The sequence below is a fragment of the Macaca fascicularis genome, chromosome X, assembly GCF_037993035.2.
Source record: "Macaca fascicularis isolate 582-1 chromosome X, T2T-MFA8v1.1".
Lineage (NCBI taxonomy): Eukaryota > Metazoa > Chordata > Mammalia > Primates > Cercopithecidae > Macaca > Macaca fascicularis.
In genome coordinates this window covers 109,130,569-109,154,603 of record NC_088395.1, presented here as the reverse complement: position 1 = coordinate 109,154,603, position 24,035 = coordinate 109,130,569, and the positions used below count along the sequence as shown (strand labels likewise).

The 24,035-nt window shown below is 35.5% G+C and overlaps 1 protein-coding gene and 1 non-coding gene across 7 annotated transcripts in view; one reads left to right on the top strand and one right to left on the bottom strand.

Annotated features, from left to right (window-relative positions):
• Positions 1-24,035, bottom strand: part of GPRASP2 (G protein-coupled receptor associated sorting protein 2) — a 118,814-nt gene that overhangs the window by 10,697 nt on the left and 84,082 nt on the right. The window lies entirely within an intron of this gene.
• Positions 23,261-23,367, top strand: LOC123571420 (U6 spliceosomal RNA). Its single transcript, XR_006695585.1, has one exon. It is a non-coding gene; the product is annotated as a U6 spliceosomal RNA (small nuclear RNA).

Genomic DNA, 24,035 nt, shown 5'->3' with positions numbered 1-24,035 from the left:
CCGTGTTGATGTGTTCTCACTGTTCAGCTCCCACTTATAAGTGAGAACATGCAGCGTTTGGTTTTCTGTTCCTGTGTTAGTTTGCTGAGGATAATGGCTTCCACCTCCATCCATGTCCGTGCAAAGGACATGATCTCATTCCTTTTTATGGCTGCATAGTATTCCATGGTGTATATGTACCACATTTTCTTTATCCAGTTTATCACTGATGGGTTTTTGGGTTGATTACATGTCTTTGCTATGATACCATTTCTTTAATGGTTACAGGCTTAGGCAGATTATCTATTTCTCCCTGGATTTGTTTTGGTAGATTGTGTTTTTCAAGGCATAGTTCCATTCCAGCTAGGCTATCAAAGTTTTGGACAAAGTTGTTCATAATATTCTTTTATTATCTTTTTAATGTCAACAGGAGAGTAGTGATAGGCCTTCCTTTATTTCTGATATTAACAATTTGTGCCTTGTCTCTTTTTTTCTTAGTCTGGCTAGAGACTTATAAATGTTTTTAATCTTTTCAAAGAATCAGCTTTTGTTTTCATTGAGTTTTTCCATTGATTTCCTATTTTCAATATCATTGATTTCTGCCTAGATTTTATATTTTATTTTGATTACTTTGAATTTAATTTCCTCTTCTTTGTATAGTTTCCTAAGATAGAAGCTTAGATTACTGATTATAGATCTTTCTTCTTTTCTAATATATTCATTACATGCTATAAACTTCTTTTTACGCACTGTGTTGCTACATCCCACAACTTTGATAAGTTGTTTTTTTTTTTTTTTTTTTTTTTTTTTTTTTGAGACGGAGTCTTGCTCTGTCACCCAGGCTGGAGTGCAGTGGCCGGATCTCAGCTCACTGCAAGCTCCGCCTCCCGGGTTTACGCCGTTCTCCTGCCTCAGCCTCCCAAGTAGCTGGGACTACAGGCGCCCGCCACCTCGCCCGGCTAGTTTTTTTGTATTTTTTAGTAGAGACGGGGTTTCACCGTGTTAGCCGGGATCGTCTCTCGATCTCCTGGCCTCGTGATCCGCCCGTCTCGGCCTCCCAAAGTGCTGGGATTACAGGCTTGAGCCACCGCGCCCGGCCGATAAGTTGTATTTTTGTAATTATTTTAGGTTATTAAAAAATTTCCCTTGAGCAAAGTACTTTTATAACAGAGTATTTCTAATTCATTCCTCCAATCCTTTATACCATTGTTGTCATTCATTACACTAATCTGTAAGTTGTAATGATCACATACATTGTTGCTAACATTATTATTTTGGACAAACTGTTTTCTGTTAAATCAATTAATAAGAAAAATACAAGATTTAATTTTACCCTCACTTATTCCTTATCTAACATGCTTCCTTTCTTTACATAAATCTGAATTTCTGACCTGCATAATTTTCCTTCTCTCTGAAGATTGTCTACTGATATCTTTACAAGCCAGGTCTATTGGGAACAAATTTTCTCAATTCTTATTTGTCTGAGAATATCCAGAATGTCTTCTTTAGATGAGAAAGGTAATTTCATAGAATTCTGTGTTGTTGTTCTTTTCCTTCAACACTTTAAATATGTTACTCCACTCTCTTCTTGCTTCTATGGTTTCTGAAAAAAATCTGAATGCAATTTTTATCCCTGCTTCTTTGTAGGTAATTGTTTTCTCTGGCTTTTAAAATATCTTCTAGTTGTCTTTGATTTTCTGCAGATTGAATATAATATTACTGTAGATGTTCTGATTTTTATCCTGCTCCATGTTCTCTGAGTTTCCTAGATCTGTGGATTGGTATATTCTGAATTCTGAAAAATTCTTAGCCATTATGACATCAAATATCTCTGTTCCTTTCTCTTTTCTTTCTGTTATTCCTATCACATGTAAGTTACATGTTTTGTAATTGTCCCACAGTTCTTGTTCCATCTTTCTCCTGTTTTATCTCTTTGCATTCTGTTTTGGAAGTTTCAATTGGCATTTCTTCAAGCTCACTGATTCTACTCCCAGCCATGTCCAGTTTATTGAGAAATCCATGAAAGGCACTCTTCATTTCTCTTTCTTTATTTCTGGCAGTTTCCTTTTGTTTCTTTCTTAGACTTTCAATTTCTGTGCTTACAGTAACCATCTGTTCATGCATGTTGTCTGCATTTTCCATTAGGGCACTTAGCATATTAATCATAGTTGTTTTGAATTCCTAGTCAGATAATTCCAAAGTCTCTGCCATATCCCAAACTAATTCTGATGCTTACTCTAGCTCTTGATTCCTTGGTATTTTTCTGTTATACTTGTATTTTCTTGTTGAAAGATCAATATGATGTACTGGGTAAAAGAAAAATGAGGTAAGTAGGCCTTTAGTCTGGCTAGTAGTTGGGCTGTGTTTATTGTTTGCTATAGCTTAATTTTCTTCTGATGTCCTTGCTTTAGTATCCCCTGCTATCTTTGGGTTTCTCTAGAGACTTCTTAAATACGGTCTCATAAGTACAGTTTCTTCTGTCTTAATATCCTGCTATAATACAGTAGCCTTACCGATGTAGTAGAAATGGAGGTGGGCAGCAGGGGGAGAGAAGTATTTCCAGGTCCTATTATTAGGTTTCAGTGTTTTTGTGAGCTTTTGCCCATTTTGTGACATTCACAATGCTTCTCATTTTTTTTTTTTTTTTAACCTTAAGTGAGACAGGAAGTGTAGAAGGGGCTAGAATTTGATATTTTCCTTTGGCCTGTGACCTTATAAGTGTTTCTTAACTTTTTTCCTCCCAAAGTGAGACAAGAATGCTAGGTGGAGTTGGAATTGGTGAAATGCCTGAGCCCAGGTGGGAGAAGGCTCCAGTAGTTTGTCTCTCTTAAGAGTAGTCAGTTGTATGGAGAATGCTCTGGGTGTACTTCAATGGTTATATTTCCTCTCCCTCTGCCAGATTCACAAGGGGATAATTCTTGGTTCTTCACCACAAGAACTGAGTTGAGTTTCCTGAAAGTTAAATCCATAAAAAGCCTCTATAAGACTATGACTCCCAGAATTTCTCACTCTCCTGCTGCTCCACAGTCAGTGTCAAGAAGTTCATCAACTTAACATTTAAGTGTCCCTACCAGTTTATGGCTCTAGTAAATTCTATTCCATGTAAGCCAATTTCAGCTTTGACTCTGAATGTACTGTTTCTCCAGATTTTATGGTATTGGTTCGGCCTATGACCTTAGTTCTCTGATAGGTCCAAAAAAAAAAAAAAAAAAAAAAGCCATTTGTTTTCAGTTTATTCGGGTTTTTCTTATTTAAATTTGGGAGTGATGACTTCTAAGCTCTTTATATATTGCAGCTGACACTAAAATTTTTGACTTTTTAGCTATGCTACTTAAAGAAGTCTTGACAGTTATTTTTCACAAGTCTCTCAAGGCCATTTAAACTCTATTCCTCTTCGATGTTCAGGTACTTGAATTGATCACTGGATAAGCGTTTCTGTGCCACTACAGAGAAAGTGACAGAAGGTGATTGTAATTTTTTAAATACAACTAAGAGTTCTTTAACAGAGATTGTTTGAGCCAGGAATTCTAATTCTAGAATTTTTCCCTAAGGAAATACCTTAAGGATGTGCAAATCAATTTAGCTACAAGAATATTAATCCTATGCCATTCCTTCATCTATGGGCTAACTTTAGAAAAGAAAAACACCTTGGAGAGAGTGCGCTCAAAGTGTAGATAAAACAGAAAAACAGAATTGATCCGAGCATCAGCAAACACAAGCACCTATATAATCTTCAGATTTTCAATATCTTTTCTCAATATCCTAGAATTAACCCAGGTAATCTTACTGGGTGAAACAGGGCAAGAACTATAACTGGGCTGACACAAAAAATACACGAGTGAAATGTATCATTTAGTACTAGAAATTTCCCACAGAGACATTCCTTACAGAATTGTTTAAAATAGGGAAAAATAGATATAACCTAAATATATGAGTATAGGGGATTTGTTAATTTATGACAAACTCATGAGATGCAATAGATGTGTTAATTAGCTTGATTTAGTCACTCCACAATGTATCTATATATCAAAATGTCATGTTGGACATCATACATATGTACAATTTTAATTTCTCAATGAAAAAAAGAATATTTTTAAATGAAACTGTCTGTTTCAGAAACACCTTGTCAGCAGTGGGAATTATCCAACTTTTATTTTTGTTCTTATGAAAGGTAAAAAATGGAATACTATTATTTTAATGTGTTCTACAATTGTGAGGGAGTCTATCAATAATGATGTGCTACATTACATTGCCATAACAGATGACCCCCAAATCTGGGCAACTTAAAATAACCAAAATACCCAGAACTTTGGGAGGCTGAGGTAGGCAAATAGCTTGAGGCCAGGAGTTTGAGACCAGCCTGGCCAAAATGGCTAAACCCCATCTCTACTAAAAATACAAAAATTTGCCAGGAATGGTTGTACACACCTATAATCCCAGCTACTCGAGTGGCTGAGGCAAGAGAATCACTTGAACTCAGGATGTAGAGGTTGCAGTGAGCCAAGATTGTGCCACTGCATTCCAGCCTGGACAACAGAGTGAGACTCTGTCTCAAAAAAAAATCACAAAAATATATTTGTTGTTCATATTACATGTCTAACACCTCTGTTGGGAGCTTTACTCATGAGGATTAAATGGAACAGTTATGATCTGAAACATTGCTGGTTACCATGACATAGGAAGAGACCGATCATGACAAATCTCACAGCGGCTCTTAAAAGTTTCCTCCCAGAACTGACAAAAATCTTTTTGAATATTGCATTGACCAAAGCAAGTTACATGGCCATTGTTGTGTTCAAAAGGTGTGGGGAAGTGCAAGGCTAAGTGTCTGAAAATTGGACTGCGGGAAATCTTGGTTAGCAACAGTAATAATTAACAAAAGTCCCAAATCTATTTGCTGAGTACTACAGACCTTTTTTCTTTCCTGTGAACTACTTATTTAAAGCTTTCCATTGGGATATTCACTCCACTGATTTATAGTATGCTTTTGTTAACTCACAAAATGAGCCTGTAGATTGCCATATCTGCTGTAACTAGTGTTTCCAGTATATGCTGTTTTTTGACTTGTTTATAATATATTATTATTATTATTATTATTATTATATATTTAGTTTTTTTGAGACGGAGTCTCGCTCTGCTGCCCAGGCTGGAGTGCAGTGGCACGATCTCGGCTCACTGCAAGTTCTGCCTCCTGGGTTCACGCCATTCTCCTGCCTCAGCCTCCCGAGTAGCTAGGACTACAGGCGTCCGCCACCACACCCAGCTAATTTTTTTGTATTTTTAGTAGAGACAGGGTTTCACCGTGTTAGCCAGGATGGTGTCGATCTCCTGACTTCATGATCCGCCAGCCTTGGCCTCCCAAAGTGCTGGGATTACAAGCGTGAGCTACTGCGCCCGGCCTGTTTATAATATTTTAAAACAGCTTTATTAAAATACAATTCATATACAATTCACCAATTCAAAATGTACAATTCAAAGACTTTAATACACTTAGAGTTGTGCATTCATCACCAAAATCAATTTTGTAACATCTTTAAGCCCAAGAAGATACTCTCTGTCCCTTAGTTGTCAGATTGCATTGCCCTAACCCCCAAACCAGAGGCAACAATTCATTTTTCTGTCTCTATAAATCTGTCTATTTTGGATTTTTCATATAAATGGAATCATTTAGTATGTAGTTGTTATTTGTATTATTATTATTTTTTCTAATTTGGTCTTGAGGTCTCTGTCTGGAGAGTGGCTATAAATTCTAGCCCTGTGCTGAATGGGGCTCTAAGGAAGGTGGTCTTCAATGTTGACAGTGTGCTTTTCAAGGGATACTTTGTCCTGGCAGACAGCCTAATGCCTAAGTGTCCAACCTGTGACCAGGTGTCCCTCTCATTGAAAACTTGTTTGTACTGGCAGATACCCTTGTGGCTCTTGTTTGACCTGTGTCCAGTTTATCCCTGCTAAGATAGTCACTTGCAAGGAGAGCCCTGACCAGGATAGTTAGGTTTGGTTGTGTAAGTCAAATGAGGCACAGAGAAGACAGCACAACAAAACATATGAAATACAAAATATTTTTATTACTCAGATCTACAAGAGAAGAGGGTTGCCCACAAGGGCTGATGAGAAGTCTGCAGACAGCAGGATGCGCAACCAGTGGGTGTTGAGTGGGACAGACCTGTAGGCTGGGCCTTTATTGTGATCAAAAGCATTACCCAAATATGTTTCCTATGAGGAGTTCAAACTGGCGAGTTTGAAGCAAGTAGGGATGAGTTCCAGGAGGTCACACCATCACTGAGAGGTGATCACTGTGGCATATTTGCATTGTCCATGTTGGGTGTGAGGGTCAGTGGGGCAAGTCAAGTAGGTTATATCTCTCCGTCCCAGAGGGTGGTGGATATCTGGTTGTGTAAGGCAGATATATGGATTGACCACATTGAGAAAGTGTGAGGAAGTGGAGAATTAGGTGATTAGGCCCTGCCTCTGGTATGAGAAAGTTAGAAAGTTAACTCTGTATCTAGGGTGGATGCCGGAGCAACATGAAATTATAGGAATTGACTACAATGGTTCTTTGTGATTTCTTTCACTTAGCATAAGGCTCTTCCCTGTTGTAGCATTTATTAGTACTTTATTGCTTCTTACTGTGGAAAATTATTCCATTGTATGAATATACCACATTTTATTTATCTATTTACCAGCTGATGGAAACTGGGGTTGTTGCTATGTATTGTCTATTATGAATAATGTTGCTATGAACATATGTGTACAACATTTTATGTGGACATATGTTTTCATTTCTCTTGGATATATGTCTAGGAGTGAAACCGCTAGAATATAAGGTCATTTTTTGAAAAACTGCCAGACTGCTTTCCCAAACAACTGCACAATTTTACATTCCCACCAGCAGTGTATGAGGATTCTCATATTGCCATATCCTTACCAACACATTTTATTACCTGTCTTTTAATTATTTTCATCTGAATGGGTATGGAAATGTTTGGGGGTTTTGATTTGCATTTCAGTGATAGCTCATGATGTTGAGCATTGTTTCATGTGCTTACTTGCAATTTTCATATTTTCTTTTTTTTTTTACCAAAATATGTTTATTATTTTGGTGTACCTGAGAAACAGTTCCATTTAGAATTGCTTTGGTGTCTTCATGATGTTACAGCTTTTTAATGTATAAATATGCCAATACATTGTAATGTGTGTGTGTGTATTTGCCTGTATATTATATTTAACATATTTCTTATGAGTGAGCATTTAGGTTGCTTTTATTTATTTATTTATTTATTTTTATTTTTTTTTAAATTTATTTTTTTATTATACTTTAAGTTCTAGGGTACATGTGGATAACGTGCAGGTTTGTTACATATGTATACCTGTGCCATGTTGGCGTGCTGCACCCATCAACTCGTCAGCACCCATCAACTCGTCATTTACATCAGGTATAACTCCCAATGCAATCCCTCCGCCCGCCTCCCTCCCCAATTTTTATATTTTCTTTGGAGAAATATTTATCCAGATCTTTTGACCATTTTTATATTGGGTTGTCTTTTTACTTTTGAGTTGAAACAGTTTTTATTCATTCTAGATTGAAGTTCTTTGCTAAGTATATGATTTGAAATATTGTCTCCCATTCTCTGGGTTGAGTTTTCACTTATGTCCTTTAAGCACAAAAGTTTTTAATTTCGATGATGTACAGTTTGCCTATTTTTCCCTTTGTTCTTTGTGCTTTGGTGTCATATGTAAGACACCAAATGTTACAAAGGTCCATAGTCACAAAGATTTATACCATGTGTTTTCTTCTAAGGGTTTTATAGATTTAGCTCTTACATTTAGGTTTTTGAACAATTTCTAGTTCATTTTTTCTAGTTCAATTTCTAGTTCAATTTTCTAGTTCCTTTTTTCTAGTTCAATTTCTAGTTCAACTTGAACAATTTCTAGTTCATTTTTATATACGGTGTGAGGCAAGGATTAAAAGTCATTATTTTGCAGGTGCCTGTCCAATTGTCCCAACACCATTTGTTGAAAAGACAATTCTGACCCTATTGTATAGCTCTCATGCTCTTGTCAAACTCAATACATGTGAGGATTTATTTCTGGACTCTCAATACTTTTTCATTCATATTTATGTTTACCCTTATGTCAGTACCACATAGTCTGGATTACTGTAGTTTCATGGTAAGCATTGAAATAAAATAGTGTGAGTCCTTCAACTTTGTTCTTTTATTATTTTGGATACTGTGGATCACTTGCATATAAATTTTGAGAGCAGCTTCTGAATTTCTATAAAAAGGCAGCTAAATTTGGTAAGGATTACATTGAGTCTATAGATCAATTTAGCTGGTATCAATATTTTAATAATATTAAGTCTCACAATCCATAAACATGGGATGTCTTTCCATTTATTTAGGTCTTCAATTCTTTTCAACAATTTTTAGAGTTTTCACTGAACAAATATTACACTTTTTTGGTAAAACTCCTTAGTTTTAAAAATTATTTTGATGCACTTGCAGTTATAAAAATGTCATTTTTTGATCATTACTACTGTATAGAAATACAATATGTTTTTGCATATTGATATTTTATCATGCAACTCTACTGAAGTTCATTGAACAGGTTTTAGTGGATCTCCTAGGATTTTCTATATGCAAGATTAATTCATCTGTAAATGTTTATATTATGAATCATGTTAACATTATCAGTTAACTTTATCAATTTTTATGTCCCGCTTATTTCTATCTAACCTAGAATATAATAGGTTAGATAGAAGTATTAATTATTAATAAAACATAAATAAAAACCACAATGAGATATCACTTCACACCTAATAGGATGCTAGAATATAAATTTAATTTATAAATATAAAATATATAATAAAATATACATAAATTTATTTTATATAAATATATAATAAAATATATAAAATAAAATGTAAAATATAAATTAATTTATATATGATTTTTTAAAGTCTCTAATATATTTTCTTAGTACTTTTATGATTTCGAGATTTGTGTTTAAATCTTTGAATCAATTGGAGTTGGTGAGGATGTGGAGAAATTTTGGAACCCCTGTGCATTGCTGATGACAATGTAAAATCAAGAAAGGATTCCAGCAAAACGGGTGGGGAAAATCATGACCTGGGTGGTCTCTCTTCTCAATTGTCGAGTTTAACATAGGTACTCTGGTTGATATACTGCTGTTAAATTGGAGTGTTTGTGAGAGGGGGAGGGCCTGAAGCTTCCTAGTCTGCCATCTTGCTAATGTCATTCCACTGTTGAGATTTTGTATCTTCTTTAGTCAGCTCCATCTCCTTTTCTGTTATTGTCACAAATTATAACTTTATACATTGCATGTCCAAAACATACATTAAATATTGATTTTTATGCATTTGTCTTTCAGGTCATACAAAAAATAAAAAAGTGGAGCTACAATCCAAAATTCTAACAGTACTGGCTTTTGTCATTACTTACATATTTATATTTGCTAGAGATCTTTATCTCTTCATATAGCTGTGAGTTATTGTCTAGTTTCTTTTTGTTTAAATCTACATGGCTCTCTTTAGAATTTCTTGCTTGGCATATCTAGTGAAAATGAACTCCCTCAGATTTTGTTTATCTGAGAATGTCTTAATTTATCCCCATTAAAAAATATTTTTTGGTGAACATGGAATTCTCAGTTGACTCTTCCCCCAGCACTTTGATGATATAAACCTGACACATTCTGGCCTCCAGGTTTCTGATACCAAATTGGCTGACAGTCTTAATCACTTGTATATGATCAGTCACTGCTGACAGGTCTTAATCGCTTGTATATGATCAGTCACTGCTCTCTTTCTGCTTTTAAGATTCACTCTTTGTCTTTCAATAATTTTATTATAATGTGTTTTAGCATATGTCACTTTGTTTTGTCCTGTTTGTAGTTAATTGAGCTTCTTGGATTTTTACATTCATGTGTTTTATCAAACTTGGAAAGTTGTTAGCCATTATTACTTTTTGAATGATCTCTCTGCCCCTTTCTCTCTGTCTTCTCTTCCTAATATTCCCATAATGTGTAAGTTGGCCTGTTGTTCTGCTGGATCATGTCCCACAGGTCCCTTAGGCTCTGTTCACTTTTCTTCATTTTTTTCCCTTTCTGTTCCTCAGACTCAATAATTTAAAGGGTTCTATCTTCTAGCTCTCTGAATCTTTATTCCACTTGCTGAAATCAGCTTTTGCCCTAATTTTGAGTTATTGTACCTTTCAACTCCAGAATTTCCTTTGGGGTCTTTATTCATAATTTCTGTATCTTTATTGGTACTGCCATTTTGTACATACACAATTTTCCTGTCTTTATTCATGTCTTCCTTTAGCTCTTTGAGCATATTTAAGACCACTGTTTTAACATCTCTGTCTAGTAAGTCTGGCATCTGTGCTTTCTCAGGCATTTTTTTTGTTTATTTATCATTTTGTTTCTTTTAATACGCTATACTTTTATGTTTCTTTTCATGCCTTGTGGCCTTTTGTTAAAGAGTGCACATTTGAATCTTATAATGTGGTAACTCTGGAAATTGAATTGTGTATCCCCTTCCCTAAGGTTTTCTGGGGTTTTAAAAATTGTTGTAACATGTCTCTATGCCAGAAATCAGCATGGGCTAGAAGCTTAAGGTCTTCTCAGGTCTTTTCTGGGACCGTATCTTTCCTTGGGTATACACAGTGCCTTTCTAAATTACCCTGTATATGCAGTTGTTTTTGAATGTCCAAAAAAAAAAAAAAAAAAACAAAAACAAAAAAGATGATGAGGCTCCCTTAAATCCTCTGGAAGCTACTTGAGCTGGTGAGGGGTAAAACAATGGTTGCCAGGTTTATTTACCTGCACATCAGTAATCAGAAGCAGTTATCCATAACAGAACACAAACCACTGATATTTGGAGGACAATACCCTTATTATGCACTGTGGCTCCAACAAGCCATGCCAGAGACACAGGTTGCAGTCCCTACACTGACACAGGGCTTGGAAGGGGGCTGGAGTAAGAGTAGCTCCTATTGCACTGACGGCTAAAAAGGACTGATAATAACTACAATTTACCAGCAAAGTTTTCCCCTTGGAAGCTAAAAGAGTTCAAGTAGAATCGAGATTTCCAAAACAGGCCGGGCGCGGTGGCTCAAGCCTGTAATCCCAGCACTTTGGGAGGCCGAGACGGGCGGATCACAAGGTCAGGAGATCGAGACCAGCCTGGCTAATACGGTGAAACCCCGTCTCTACTAAAAAAATACAAAAAACTAGCCGGGTGAGGTGGCGGGCGCCTGTAGTCCCAGCTACTCGGGAGGCTGAGGCAGGAGAATGGCGTAGACCCGGGAGGCGGAGCTTGCAGTGAGCTGAGATGCGGCCACTGCACTCCAGCCTGGGCGACAGAGCGAGACTCTGTCTCAAAAAAAAAAAAAAAAAAAAAAAGATTTCCAAAACAGTCACGTCAGACAGTTTCTGGTTTCTAGAAGTACAATTGTTGTCTCTGTGGAGAGATGAATTCCTAACACTTCCTACTCCACCATTTTTCCTGTCATCACTCTCCAAATACCATTTTTTGAACAATCCATCTTTTGCCCACAGTTATGCCATCTTTATAATATATTAAATATCTCTATCTATTTTGGTGAGTTAATGTATTCTAGTCTGTTTCATTGTTCTATTTTTAATTCATCACCAAGTTAATTACTGTAGCTTCATGATAAACAGTTACATATTTAAAGTCTGATGTCATATTTTGATCTCTTTAAGGTAGTGCTACACTGGAAGAAGAATGAAACAATAAAAGACAGTAGTGAAATCCATGATCCCTTCTAATTTTCATGGTCACTACCAAATTGTGTCTGTGTATTTTATCACTTTAATCCAGTTGTCTAGCATGGTGCTGATCACATAATTACTACTCAGTAGGAAGATAAAGATTCCTGGGCTTTATCTTTCAAATAGCAGCTCTTCATGCATGAAGTGGTTTTATTTCAATCTCATTTTTTTCATTTTTTAAAAAATTATAAACATTTTAGACCATACATAAAATAGAAAGACTAACACCTATATACCCACCTGGATTCATTTGTTACTATTTTGAGATATATATATATCTATATCTGTATCTTGCTATTCATCATTTTTATATTTTTTGTCTAAACACTTCAAAGTAAATTACATGTAAGCCCTAAATAATTTGTTTTGCATCTTCAAAATATAATAGTCTCTGAAATAACTAAATATCATTATAACCCCCTTAATAAGTTTAACTATAATTCCTTACATTTGGAATACACTCCATATTTAAGTTTTTCAAATTGCTCCAAAATGTGGCTCATAGCTCCTTTACAATGTTCCAATCACGGATAACACATTCTATTAGCTATTAGATATTGATATATTTCTTTCTTTAGCTGCCTGGATGAGTAGGAAGTTATTGATATATTTCTTAACTCTTAATCTACAACAGTTATTCCCTTCAACTTTTTTTTGTGACACTGACTTTTTAAAGTTACCAGGTGGATTGTTTTGTATAATGTCCCACACTCAGGATTTGTCTGATTGAATATTTATAATTTGTTTCACCTGTTACTCCTTGCTGTCTATTTCCTATTACCTAAGAGTTAGCTTTGAAGGCTAGATTCATGTTAACCATTTTCCCCCTCTTCTTCTCTGGAGGTAGGATTCTAGATTGACAGGTTTGTTTCTTTTATATTGAGTACTTAATTTGGTTGTTTTCTGGTTTTCACTACTACTATTGATTATCAGCTGCATGTAAAATTGGTATTACTTTGAAGGCAATTAATTTTTCTCTAACTCCTATTAATATCCTGTGTATGACTTTACTGTACACAATTTTACTATGATGTGTTAAGGGTATGTATCTTTTTATTAAGTTGCTTGAGATTCACTGGGGTTTTTGAATATGTGGTTCTTTCATCAGTTCTAAAAATCCTCAACCATTGTCTTTTCAAATGGTGCCTCTGCCTCATGCTCTCTTTCCCTTCTACTTGAAATATTTTGTACCTTAATGCTAACTGCAGAAAAAATTTCAGTTCTAAATTCCACTTAAACTCCTCTTTATTTGGTTTTAATATTCTTTATGTTTCCCATTTCAATTAGTATATCATTTTTCTTTGCATAATGTTTATTTATATTTACTTTTCTAATATATTTGGAATTTTTGTTGGTACTTTGTTAATAATTTTAATGCTTTTTCACTTAGGAGCCTATTACAATATTTTATATTACATGTTATAAAAATTCCAAAATATGAGGTTCCTGGGAATTTTGATTCTTCAGGAACTTGTTCCTATAATTTAATTTACTCTAGTGTGTTTTGTGATTTTTAACTGTGAGGTACTTATTTTCCTTTAAATTTCAACTGTAGGAATTCTTTATGTCCTAAGGGGAAGCTAGGTAATTCCAGGGATTTGCTTGTTTCCGTAATGTACCTAGGCTCACTACTTGTTTGGGACCTTAAAATTATCTATTTAATATTCATTTGACCAGTCAATTAATGTGAAATAGAACTTCATCTCTGTGTGTGGGTAGGCTTATGTTTAAAATTTCTCAAGTGAGTGACATCATTGAAAACGGCAGAGGAGGAAACTCCAAAACTGCATTCATCCATTAAAGAAAAAATGGTCAGAATCAAATATTTTGGCAGATAAATTATAATTTAAGAATTATAACAATAAAGGGAACATTTAATTTTAAAAAGGTACTAAATTTCAGTGGGAGAGCATTATGGCATTTTAACTTATTGTCTACCATCCTACACTACCTAGCTGGTAGGCAGCCATAGGAGCAGCTGCTTGTGTTCCTGGTGTGGCTTGCTAGGAACCAGAGAGGCAATTTGGACGTTGCTCTCCATAAATGTGGTTTTGTGTTTTGATCTGTCTGAAAGCTCCCAGAGGGGTTAGCTCAGAGTTGTAGTTTTTTTTGTTTGTTTGTTTGTTTTGTTTTTTCTTGCCAGCCTTTTAACTTTTATTGAAAGCATTTAAAGGCAAACATACAGGCTGCAGCCTCCTAGGACAAGAAATAATAGAAAGAACAAGGCACAGACAGACCAAAAATCCTGGGGGAAAATGCTAGTGAAGGAGATATGTGGGGAGTAAGGGCTTTTAAAAGCCCCTGTATATAAAAAGGAAACAGAAAGCTATGCGAGAGATACATGCTCAGAAAACACTGGAGAAAACCCGAAGATTTCGCTTCTACCTGACCTTTACTTTAGGCTCTAGCAAGCAGGAAGTGAAGGTCTATGCAGAGATGTAAATGGCCAAGCCGAAAGAGTGCACCAATACAGAGCCAATCTACAAAGATTGTAAGATAACTAAAAACATTTTTTTTAACTTTAGATATTTTAAAAAATATGTTTAATCACTAACTGACCACCGAGATAACAGAACAGAGATTTCAGGGACCAAAAATGACAAAGAATATAGTATTTAAAAATAGATCAGAAAAATCACTAAACAAACAAAACATCACAACCTACAACAAATAGCAACAAAAAACCCCAAGGAGGAGAGATAACCTGATTTATAAAGTTACCACATTGTAATAATATAAATGTCCAGTTTTCAACAACAAATAAAGAGGCACAAAAAAAGTAAGAAAGTGTGGTTCATTCACAGAAAGAAAAAAAATTAATAGTTATAGTCCCTGAGTAAGCCTAGACAGGGAGCGGGTGAGTGAGTTCCTGTTCTACTAGATCCCAGGAGAACTGGTTGTTAAAAAGAGCCTGGAACCTCCCTTTCTCTCTTACTTCTTCTCTCACCATGTGATCTCTATACACCCTGGTTCCCCTTCACGTCTTCCATGAGTAGAAGCAGTCTGAGGCCATCACCAGAAGTAAATGCTGGTGCTGTGCTTTTTGTACAGCCTGCAGGACCATGAGTCAAATAAACCTCTTTCCTTTATAAATAACTCAGCCTTAAGCATTTCTTTGTCGCAACATAAAATGGACTAGACAGATGAGAAAACATTTAGGGGAGCCCAGGAATCTGGCTGAAAGGTTGGAGCTCCCTGATGCAGAAAAACAAAACAAAACAAAACAAAACAAAAACAACCCAGGAATAGATGTATTGAAGGGGATAAGTAGGACAATTTCATATACCCATGTCACCCTCCACTGCCCACCTGCCCAGGGTGGCAGAGCTCAGGGCCAAAAGAGACCTTCTCAGAAACTGACAGTGGATCCTATGAACTGGCTTGTGTATTCCACCAAAAGTTCCACTCATGAACCTCATAGGATGTTTCACCTGTGGACCTCCCAACTAGCTGACATACACCCTTATTAGTCCACATGCTCCTTCCCCAAGAGCTGAGACCCTGCATTCACCCACAGATAGTGTGCATAAGCCTCAATAGACAGCACACAGATATGACCAGCCACTGCAACTCTGCTAGATTTGGAGAAAATGCTCAATCTTGACACTTCAAGGCACTGCCATAGAGAAAATAATCAGGAGGCTTTCAGCAGCTGGCATGACATTGTGAAATCAACAGAAGGTGCACAATTCCAAGACTTCACCCTCACAGGGAACAAGAAGACTGGAGCAAATAGATCGATACAAAATATCTGAGAGATCCCCCAAAATCTCGAATCAGACTCACTTGTGAAGATCTTTACTTCCAGGAGGTTACTGTTTCTTCAAATGTGAAGACAGAGACATAAGGCTTCAAGGAACATGAAGAATCAAGGACACATGAGACACCAAAGGAACAAAATAAAGCTCCAATGGTCGATGCCAAAGAAATGAAAATCAATGAACTTCTTGATAAGAATTCATAATAATTATCTTAGAAAAGTTCAGTGAGCTACAAGATAACACAGATAAACAACTAAATGAAATTTTAAAAACACATGAACAGAATGAGAAATTTAACAAAGAGATAGAAGCTATAAAAAAGAACCAACCAAATTCTGGAGCTGAACAATAACTGAACTGAACACTTCAACAGATAGCTCAACAACATGCTTAATCATGCAGGAAAAAAGTCAGTAAACTTAAAGACAGATCGTTTAAAATTATCCAGTACACAGAATGAAAAGAAAAAAGAATGGAAAAGTGTGAAGAATGCTTACAGGACTATGGAAGACCACCAAGTGAACCAATAGATGCATTATGAAAGTCCAAGGAGCAGAAAAAGAGAAAGGGAGAGAAAGCCTATTTAAATAAATGATGACAGAAAACTTCTCAAATCTGGAGAGAGAAATTAATATCCAAATCCATGAAGCCCAAAGAACTCAAAACAGATTGAACATAAAAAGGTATTCACTGAGACACATTATGAAAAGTCAATAACAAGGAGAATTTTGTAAGCACCAAGAGAAAAGCAACTCACCACATAAAGGGAATCCCCATAATATTACAAGGGATTTCTTAGAAGAAACCCTGCAGACCAGGAGAGAGTGGGATAATACATTCAAAGTGTTGAAAGGAAAAAAAACCAAAACACTACCAACCAAGAATGTTTTGTCCAGCAAGTTGTCCTTCAGAAATGAAAATAAATAAATAAATAAATAAATAAATAAATAAAAATGTTCCCAGACAAAAAAAGCTGAGGGAGTTTATCACCAATAGGCCTTCCTTACCAAATGCTAAAGGGAATTCTTCAAGTTTACAAACAAAAGGATGATAAATAGCAACATTAAAACATATGAAAGTATAAAACTCACCAGTAAAAATAAGTATATAGTTGAATTCAGAATAGTATAATACTGTAATGATGTTATATAAATCACTTTCAACTCTAGTATAAAGTTAAAAGACAAAAGCATTAAAAATAACTCTAGCCATAATAATTTTTTAATGAACACACAATACAGAATGGTGTAAACTGTGACATCAATAACTTAAAATGTGGCAGTGCAGAAGTAAAATTGTAGTTATTGTCTCTGATTAAACTTAAGTTGTTATCAGCTAGAATCAATAATAATATTTATATCAGCAATATAAAACTAGAAATCAGTAATGGGGAATCTTGGAAAAGTCACAAATACATGGAAGTTAAACAGCATTCCCCTGAAAAACCAATAAATCAAAGATTAAATAAAAAAGGAAATGAAAATTATCTTGAGAGAAACAAAAATGAAAATATCATATACCAAACTTACAGTATACATCAAAAGCCATTATAACAGAGAAGTCTATAGCAATAAATGCCTACATTAAGAAAAACAAAAGATTTGAAATAAACAACCTAACTTTATAACTCACAGAGAAAAAGAAGAAAAAATTAAGCCTAAGGTGATTAGAAAAAAGAAAATAATCAATATAAGAGCAGAAATAAATGAAATAGACACTAGAAAAACAATTGAAATGACCAAATAACTAAGAGTTGGTTTCTCAAAAAGATAAATCAAATTGACAAATGTTTAGCTAGACTAGAAAAAAAGAGAGTAGACTCAAAAAAATCAGAAATGAAGGAAAAGACATTACAGCTGATAGCACATAAATGCAATGGATCAGGACAGACTACTTTCAATAATTATATGACAACAAATCAGACAACCTAGAACAAATAAATAAATTCCTAAACATATATAACCTACAAAGACTGAAAAAATGCATATGCAGAAAACCTGAACAGACTAATAACAAGTAAGGATATTGAATTAGTAATCAAAAACCTCCTAACAAGGAAAAACCCAGGCCTTGATGGCTTCACTGGTGAATTATACCAGATATAAAGAAGCAATTATAACAATTGTATGAAACTTTTCCAAACAATTAAAGAAGCAATAATACCAATCATATGAAACTTTTTCAAACAATTAAAGAGAAGGGAACACTTCCAAACTCATTGCATGAGGCCAGCACTACCCTGATACCAATACAAGACAGAAGATTAGAAGTCAATATCCCTAATGTATACAGACGTAAAAATCCTCAACAAAATATGAGTAAAACAAATTCAACAACACATTAAAAGGAGCATTTGCCATGATAAAATTGGATTTATCCCTGGGATACAAGGATAGTTTGCCATATGCAAATCAATAAATGTGATATACCACATTAACAAAATGACAGATAAAAATCATATGATCAGCTCAATAAATGCAGAAAATGCATCTGGAAAAATTTAACATTTTTTCATGATTAAAACTCTCATCAAATTAGGCATACATGCAAATTACCTCAATATATTGCAGACCATATATGACAAACCTGCAGCTAACATCATACCAAATGGTGAAATTTTCCTCTAAGATTAGGAATAAGACAAGGATATTTACTCTCACCACTTCTACTCAACATGGTATTGGAAGTCCTAGCAAGAACAATTAGGCAGAGAAAAAAAATGAAATACATCTAAATATGAAAGGAAGCAGTGAAATCATCTTTGTTTTCTGATGACATGATCATATATATATATATTTCCATAGATTCCACTAAAAAAATCTGTTAGAACCAGTAAATGAATTCAGTATAATTGCAGGATACAAAATCAAAATACAAACATCGGTTGCATTTCTACACCCTAACAATGACCTATCCTAAAAATAAATAAAACAATCATATTTACAATAGTATTAAAAAGAATAAAATACTTAGAAATAATTATAACCAAGCAAGTAAATTCTGTACACTGAACAGTATAAAACATTGTAAAAAGAAACTGAAAAAGACACAAATAAATGGTAAGATATCTCATGTTAATAAATTTGGAAAATTAATGTTATTAAAAATGTCCTTATTATCCAAAGTGATCTATAGATTGACAACAATCTACCAAAATTCCAATGGTATTTTTCCCCACAGAAATAGAAAAACAATCCTAAAATTCATATGGGACCCCCAGAAGATTCTAAATAGCTAAAGCAGTCTTGAGGAAGAAGAATGAAGTTAGAGGCATAGGATTTCCTGATTTCAAATTACATTGAAAAACTGTAGTAATCCAAATAGTATGTTATTGCATAAAAACAGACATACAGACCAATGTAACAGAATAAACAGCCTGGAAATCAATCCAAGCATTTAAGTCAACTAGTTTTTGATAAATGTGCCAAGAATATGTAATGGAGAAAAGATGTCTCTTCAATAAACAGGGCTGAGAAAACTGAGTATCTACATGTAAAAGAATGAAATTGGACCCATATATTGCACTCTACATAAAAATCAAGTAAAATTGGATTAAAGACTTAAATGTAAGACCTGACACTATAAAACTCCTAAAAGAAAGCATAAGGAAAAAGCTCCTTGACATTGTTCTTGGCAATAGTTTCTTTTGGATTTGATTCCAAAGGCACAGGCAACAAAAGTAAAAATAAAATTTAAAAAAAGTGTGATTTCATCAAACTAAAAAGCTCCTAAACAGCAAAAGAAACAATCAACAAAATGAAAAGGCGACCTACAAGATGAGAGAAAATCTTAGCAAACTATACATCTAATAAAGGGTTAATCTCCAAAATATACAAGAAACTCCTCTAACTCAATGACAAAACAACCCCAAATATTAAAATTGGCAAAGGACCTGAATAGAGTTTTCTCCAAGGAAAACATACAAATGGCCAACAGGTATATGAAAAGGTGCTCAGTATCACCAATCATAAGATAAATGCAAATCAAAACCACAGTTAGATACAACCTCACACCTGGTAGGATGACTATTATTTTAAAAGCCAAATGATAATAAGTCCTGGCAAGGATGTGAAAAAAAGGGTACCCTTGTACACTATTGGTGGAAATGTAAATTGGCATAGCCATTATGGAAAGCAGCATGGAAGTTCCTTCAAAAATTGAAACAGAACTATCATATGACCTAGTTACCCTATACCTGGTTATTTTTCTAAAGGAATTGAAATCAGGATCTTGAAGAGATACCTTCAGTTTCGTGTTCATTGCCAAGACACAGAAACAATCTAAATGTCTGTCAGTGGATGAATGGATAAAGAAAATGTGGCTGGGTGCGGTGGCTCATGCCTGTAATCCCAGCACTTTGGGAGGCTGAGGCGGGCAGATCACGAGGTCAGGAGATCCAGACCATCCTGGCTAACACGGTGAAACCCCGTCTCTACTAAAAATACAAAAAATTAGCCGGGCATGGTGGCGGGTGCCTGTAGTCCCAGCTACTCGGGAGGCTGAGGCAGGAGAATGGCGTGAACTTGGGAGGCAGAGCTTGCAGTGAGCCGAGATTGCACCACTGCACTCCAGCCTGGGAGACACAGCGAGACTCCGTCTCAAAAAAAACAAAAAAACAAAAAAAAAAACAAAAAAAAAAAGAAAAGAAAATGTCACACACACACACGCACACACACACACACACACACACACACACACACACACGCACACACAGAGGAATATTATTTAGCCTAAAAAAAGAGAAAAATCCTATCGGTCGTGACAACATGAATGGACCTGTAGTGAAATAAGCCAGACACAAAAAGACAAATATCGTATGATCTCACTTATATGAGGAATCTAAAATAGTCAACCTCATAGATGTGGAGAGTAAAATGATGGTTGATGGGGTCTGGGGGAGGAAAAAATGGGAAGGTGATGGTCAAAGGGCACAAAGTTTCAGTATACAATATAAATAAATTCTGGAGACTTACTTATGATATTATGATATAAGCAATATATATTTGGTCTCTACCTCAGGTTCTTGGCACAGAGCTCCTAAAACCCTTGTAATTTCCTGAGTAGCAGCAGGCTAGGTGTATCTTTTGATCTAATATTTGGTCTTTGACCCCAATTCCTGACATGGAGTTCCTAATCCCTTGGAATTTCCTGGGTGATAGGAGTGTCTTTTATTCTAATGAAGCAACTCTTTGTGGGCTCCTGGATGGGGGCTGGTCAGCAGAAAGATCAAGCTGTGATTAGAAGCTTGGAACTTTCAGCTCTACTCCTCTCCATCCTCTGGGAAGTGGAAAGGGGCTGGAGATTGAGTTAATAATCATGTGTGCCTGTGTGATGAAGCCTCCATAAAAATCCCTGAACTACAGAGTTAGGAGAGCTTCTGGGCTGGTGAACACATCCACATGTCAGGAAGGTGGCACACCCCAACTACATGGGGACAGAAACTCCTTCACTCAGGAACCTTCCAGTCCACACCCTATGTATGTCTTCATCTTGATATTCAACTATACCCTTTGTCATATCCTTTATTAATATAATAAACCAGTAAATGTAAGTGTTTTCTTAAATTCTGTGAGCCACGCTAACAAATTAATGGTACTTGAGGATGGGGTCATGAAAAACCCTGATTATTAGCTGGTAGGTCAGAAGCACTTGTAAAACAATCTGGAGCTTTCAACTGGCATTAGAAGTGGGGGGCCATCTTGTGGGACTGAGCCCTTAACCTGTAGGATTTGACTCTAATTCCAGGTAGAGAGTGTCATAATTGAATTGAATTATAAGACACTCTGTTGGTGTCTGTTGCAGAAAAGTTTGGTGTTTAGGGAAAAAAGCCACACATTTTGGCCACAAAAGTGTTCTGTGTTGTGTTGAGTGGAGCATGTGAGAGAAGGAAGAACATCTTGTTTTTTTTTTTCCTATCAAATATACTAATAAACAGCATAATATTGATAGGTAACAATAATGTATTATATGCCTAAACTTTGCTAAGACAGTAGATATGTTAAGTGTTCTTAACACACACACACACACACACACACAATGATAATAAAGGGGATGGGAGGACTCTTTGGAAAGTGATGGATATATTTATGCCCTTATCATTAACATTAAATGTACAGAGCTTTTTTATATGTGAATCATATATCAATTAAATAGTTTTAAAATGAAATAAAATGTGGGGACATTACTAGCGACCTTACAGAAATATGAAGTAGTATAAAACATATGATGGACAATTGTCTACCGCATATTAGATAACCTAGATAAAATGGACAACTTCCTAGAAACACAAAAACTGCCCAAATGACTCAAGAAGTACAAAATCTGATGAGATATAGGTAAAGAGAATGAATCAGTAACCAAAATCCTCCTAGCAAAGAAAAGTCCAGGATCAAATGGCTTTGGTAGTGAATTGTACCAAACATTTAAAAGTAATTAACACAAAGCCGGGTGCAGTGGCTCACGCCTGTAATCCCAACACTTTGGGAGGCTGAGGTGAGCGGGATCACCTGAGGTCAGGAGTTCGAGATCAGCCCGGCCAACATGGTGAAACCCCATCTCTACTAAAGATACAAAAATTGCCAGGCATGGTGGTGCATGCCTGTAATCCCGGCTACTTGGGAGGCTGAGGCAGGAGAATAGCTTGAACCCGGGAGGCAGAGGTTGCAATGAGCTGAGATTGCGCCACTGCACTCCAGCCTGGGTGACAGAGCGAGACTCTGTCTCAAAATAAATAAATAAATAAATAAATAAATAACACAAATACATCTTGAAGTATTCCAAAAATGAGAAGATGATGCGACATTTCCTAACTCATTCTATGAAGACATCCTTAAACTGATATCACAGCCAGACAAAAATATCACAAGAAAACTATAGATCAACATCACTTATGAATATAGATGTAAAAATTCTCAAAAATATCAACAACTATCAAACTGAATCTAACAGCATATTAAAATATTATACTCCATGACCAAGTGGAATTTATTCCAGGAATACATATTTAGTTCATTATATGAAAATCAACATAATACATCACATTAAGAGAATGAAGGAAAAACATCACGTTCTTACAAATTGATACAGAAAAGGCCTTTGACAAATTCCAATTCCCTACCATGATAAAAACACTCACCAAACCAAGAATAAAGAACTTCCTTCACATGATAAAAGGCATTTACAAAAAATTTACAGCTAGCATCATACTTAAGGATGAAAGACTTTCTCCTATAATCAAAAACAAGACAAGGATGCCTACTTTTACTGCATCAATTCAACATGGTACTGGAAGTCTACCCAGATAATTAGGCAAGCCAAAAGAATAAAGGCATATAAATTGGAAAGGAAAAAGTGAAACTCTCTCTCATCATTAATGACACGATGCTAGACATAGAAAATCCCAAGATCCACAAGAAACTTACTAGAACTAATAAACCAGTTCAACCACCTGTGGCAAACTGCTTATTACCATTCCACAAAGACATAAGAAGCTTGCATCATAATGTCAATGTGCTCGCTGCTACTTTCATTAAAAAAACCTGCTATGAAAACAATATGTAATTTGTTGTCAATTTAAATAAATTCTGGCATAGATTCCTTTTCTTTTAACTTCAGATTAGCACTTTGAGTAGCATCATTCAGGATTGATCATATGCTCCAACTTTATAACTAAATTTTACACATTTAAATTAATATGAAAAATGATTGTGCTCACTTTGGCAGCACATATACTAAAATTGGAACGATATAGAGAAGATTAGCATGGCCCCTGTGGAAAGATAACATACAAATTCATGAAGCATTCTGTATTTTTAATTAAAAGACACAGAATGTCAAGGTGGATAAACAGTCAAGACCCATCTCACATGCAAAGACACACATAGGCTCATGAAAGCAGAAAGAAGGCAGGGTTGCAATCCTAGCTTCTGACAAAACAGACTTTAAACCAACAAAGATCAAAAAAGACAAAGAAGGCATTACACAATAGTAAAAGGTTCAATTCAACAAGGAGAGCTAACTGTCCTAAATATATATGCACTGAATACAGGAGCACCCAGATTCATAAAAAGAAGTTCTTAGAGATCTACAAAGAGACTTAGACCCCCACACAATAACAGTAGAAGACTGTAACACCCCACTATCAATATTAGACAGATTGTCAAGACAGAAAACTAACAAGGATATTCAGGACTTGAACTCAGCTCTGGACCAAGTGGACCTGACACATATCTACAGAGCACTCCATGCAAAAACAACAGAATATACATTTTTCTTGGTACCACGTAGCACTTACTCTAAAATCGATCACGTAATTGGAAGTAAAACACTCCCCAACAAATTGCAAAAGAACTGAAATCATAACAGTCTCTCAGACCACAGTACAATCAAATTAGAACTCAAGATTAAGAAACTCACTCAAAACCACACAACTACATGGAAGGTGAACAACCTACTCCTGAATGACTCCTGGGTAAATAACGA